This window comes from Heliconius melpomene, chromosome 10, assembly GCF_056956725.1.
Source record: "Heliconius melpomene rosina isolate 202511_hmr_F chromosome 10, ASM5695672v1, whole genome shotgun sequence".
Lineage (NCBI taxonomy): Eukaryota > Metazoa > Arthropoda > Insecta > Lepidoptera > Nymphalidae > Heliconius > Heliconius melpomene.
Window position 1 is genome coordinate 15869828 of NC_140398.1, and position 4273 is coordinate 15874100.

Here is a 4273-nt window from a genome sequence, read left to right on the forward strand (position 1 = left end):
CCACTTTGCTATGAAAAGTATATATTTATAAAGAATTAGCTAATAAACGCCAGTCATGGCGCAGGGACACAAGCGTGTGACTGTAAAGGCGGCAGGCTTCGCTCTGGTGTCGAGGCAAAGCGCGGCGTTAAGTTCCACCGTTTAACTTGCTACTACATAATGGATACTGCATGATGGTGAAAAAAAATTACATTAATCATATATCATATAAAATATTTAATATAGGTACTTTCATAACTTCAACATTTTTCTAAAACGAAAATAACATTTAGGTACAAAAATTATAAGAACATTACGAAAGAAAAAATAAACTAAAGCGACTTAATAGCTCAACCAACCCATGTAAACACGAAATCGAATTTCGCAACATCAAACATTACTCCATACGATGTATCCCCTAATCTTTAAGAAATATTAGAAAAAAAATATGGAATTCGAGATCAAAGGCCCGTCACCTGCACGTATTTATGAGTGAGTTTAGGTAAAATGGCGCTTGAATTTGGACAAAATTATTTAAAAATTCCAAAAAAAAATTTTTCATCCTTATTTAGAAGTGATAAGGTCTATAATATATATTTTTTACAGTAAAAACAATATGGTAATAATCAAGAGGCTTTTAAAGTTTAAATGCTTGGTGAATTGAATTGTTTTCCCGCTAACCGCGTGTTAAAAGCGTTGCGGTTTGCGGCCTGTCGGGAAAAGGTGCGTTGACTTTGTATGGCGACAGTACATAATGGATAGCCTGTCGTTTTGGTCTGGATATAGTATAATGATATATACTAAAATTATATATTACTACAATATATGTATGTTCATAAAACTTAACAAATTTGTATTTCAAATCTTTTTTGCTTCACGTGTTATGTATATAGAAGAGTAGGCGATAAAATTACGATAGCATAAAACAGTATTTGCTTGTCTATTATTTTAATTACATAAATTGCATAAAACTTGATGCGAAGTATTAAAAATAATACCACTAAGAAAATTATAGAGACATGAGGTGTTCCATATTTCTATAGTTTTCTGTATTATAATATAATTGCTAGTTTGTATTTTGTTTTTATATTTTTTATCAAACTTTTAAAGATGTGTGTATTTTTATAATAAAAGTTGCTTAAAAGTAATAACATAATAAAAAGACAGAGAATGTTATACCATTATATTAACGTTGTTCTTCTTACAAACAAAAGGCATATTCACAAAAAACATATTTCTCAAACTGTTATACAGTTTAAATTTAATTTACAAAAGAAAATGCTAATGAAAATCGTCGCTCAGTGTCCCACACTCCAAAATTAGTAAACAATAAAAATTAATGAAATATAAATTAAATTAAAATAATAAAAATAAAAATTAATGAAATATAAATTAAATTAAAATAATAAAAATAAAAATTAATGAAATATAATCATTCTACCGAATGGGGATCGAATCTTTATTGTAGTTGTTTAAAAACGATTTGGTTTAAAACAAAAAAAAAACTTTATATGATGTAAATAAAAAATAAAAAGTAGAGATATATTTTTTATGTATAATACATTTTAGGTGAGATTAGAATCTTGCACTTTGACTCGATACAGTACAATATTTTCAACATATCACTCGACTGGGAGCGTGGCGTCTCCTGTAATCCGGCTACTCGGAGGTCGGGTTCAGAGGATGGTTTGAGGTCGGGAGTCCTGGCGCTGTGTGGCCCATGTTGACTGGACGTCCACACTAAGCCTGGTGTTAATATGGACCCCCCGGAGGAGTCCGGGGGGTGCAGGTTCATTAAGGAGGGGCGAACCGGGCCAGGGGGGAAACCCAGCAGCCAAAAGTCCCCCGCATCGGGCAGTAGTGGGATAGCGGCCGGGAGTGGGCGCGCAGTGACAGCCCGACCAATACAACCAGACCTGTTCCTTTTTGCTTTATTTTTTTATAAAAATAATAAATTTTATTATCAATTCAAAAGATTTTTTTATAAATCATTATTTTAAAGCATTTAATATTGTGATCAGTAGTTAGTACTTCTGTATTGAATAACATTATTTTATATTGTTATCAAGACACAAAGTATCAATACATGCAATCATAAGGAAAGCTTAGAATATAGATAATGCGCAAAATAATTATTAGTTTCCCTCTTTTTTTATTCAAAATAATATTGCTGTTAAACCTTTTTCATAGACAAATTAAGTAAAAATCTCAATCTTAACTAATGTGTCTAAATAAAAATATCATTTATATTGTCAAAAAATAAGCAGTCATTATAATCAATGTAAAGCTCAATTTAAAAACAACGTTAATTATTAACTTTTAAAAACAACTTTAGTATTAAAATCTTAAAATTTTTAATAAAAGTTAAAAAACATAGCCGTCTAGAAATGAACATTCTTGCTGAAGTGGCACGATATTGCCCACCGCCCCCATAAACATAATTTTAAAGTAATCAGCTCTTTGTGCACATTTTCAAAGGCTTATTATCCTAGGTTATGAAAGTGCCTGTTAGCAGACTTTATACGAAATATATTTTTTTATTCTCTTGGAAATAATGTTCTTTTATAGTTAATAATAAACAATTATAAAAAAAAATATATAACTATATAGACGCTAACATTTGTAAGAGGAAAATAGCTTAAAAATTGTTAAATTCTTTTTTAAATGTTCTATTTTGAAAACATTGCTTTTATTGTAGTCAAATAGTATTAGTTACGACGTTAGTTGCACTAATTATGCAAGCTTAATTGTAGATATTAACAAAACAAAATTTAAGTGCAGTTGAGGCCGTCGCGTCGTAGCGTAAGAACTCAAGCTTACGACTGGGCCGTTGTGGATTCAATTTCCACTTGTCCCTCAAGTGTATAAAGAAATATAATAATAAGATATAATTATATATTATATATCAAAATGATAATAAGAATATATTCTTAAAATAAACTTCTTACTTTTTATTAAATTTATAGCAGTGTCATCTATGAAATGTGGAAATATTTACAATAGAAATGGCCAAGGCATAGTTCACGTTACTCTTGATAGATGGTGGTAATTATTAAATATAAAGTTTTTAAATATACTATAGAGTAATAAAACATATAAAATAGTAAATTTATATATTTTACGATTAAATAATAAATTTTAAATACTCTTAATGTTTTCAACTTAATTAATTTGTATTATGATTTACAATTGTAGCTTCACAATAATATTGACTATGCAGTTCATTAAATATACAACAGATGGCGCTCTTTTAGATAGTATATAAAGACTGACTGACTGATTGTTTATAACATTATATACATATTTTTTATCTATTCTTTTTCTATGTAGAAGAATCTAACTATCTTATATTTGACCATGCCAAATATCTCCAGATACTCCTGATTCTGGTGGGGTGGTGATTCTTCGGCTTTAAACATGTTCATGTAATGTTTTTATTTTATTTTTCATAGTTATTTTTTTAGTAATATTATTTTGTAAAATGGTCACAAGATCGTCCTCTTTATAATAGCAAGTCCCCATAGCAAGCTTTAAAAAACAAAATAAGGAAAGCCTTCAAATAAAAACAATATATCTACATCTAAAAGTAAAAAAAATAACACTTATAAGATCCCTGCGCGACGTCTGACCTCAGTTTTAGTTTTAGTTTTAGTTTTATAATATAGATATGTTAGTGTGTACATATTATATTTTAATAGTTCTAACAGAAATGCATGACCTCATTATATTACAGATGATCGCAATAAAATACAAATACATATGTATTTACAAGATGTTTCGAGTGAGCTTAGAGTCGTTTCGTGTTTTATTATGCTGATCGTTCGGTGGTTAGCCTTGTACTATGTAAAAACTCACGTAGGAAACTGTAGGTGATGTTTTAATTACATGTTTTTGTATGAAATTGTATTGTAATATAATTAATCTTGTATGTCTTAAATCATGGCGTTGTGTTCTGCCAGTGTCTAAAATGAGTGAAAACTGGGGAACTGTGGCTTATCACTATATGAGATACGGCATGAAATCGTCAATCTTTAGCATCTCATTTAGCAAGATGGGTAAAAAAACGTATGTTACTTAAGCTAAGTTGTTTGTAAAACTCAATAAAGTTTATTATTATACCAGACCGGATTTTTTTTTTATAATTTACATATACCTAATGATCCCCCGGTATCGAACCCACACTAATAATAAAATAATCTGGCCCTCTCTTACTGCAACACGATAGCTACTATCTATTATTATTATTTAACTTTTATAATCCTTTAATCACTTTACCAAATCGATTGTGACCTTA

General features: G+C 29.3%; 1 non-coding gene across 1 annotated transcript; it reads left to right on the forward strand.

The window, feature by feature from the left end:
* The first annotated feature begins 1608 nt into the window (after positions 1–1608).
* On the forward strand, positions 1609–1905 carry LOC146535917 (signal recognition particle RNA). Its single transcript, XR_014878390.1, has one exon.
* The last annotated feature ends 2368 nt before the right edge of the window (positions 1906–4273 follow it).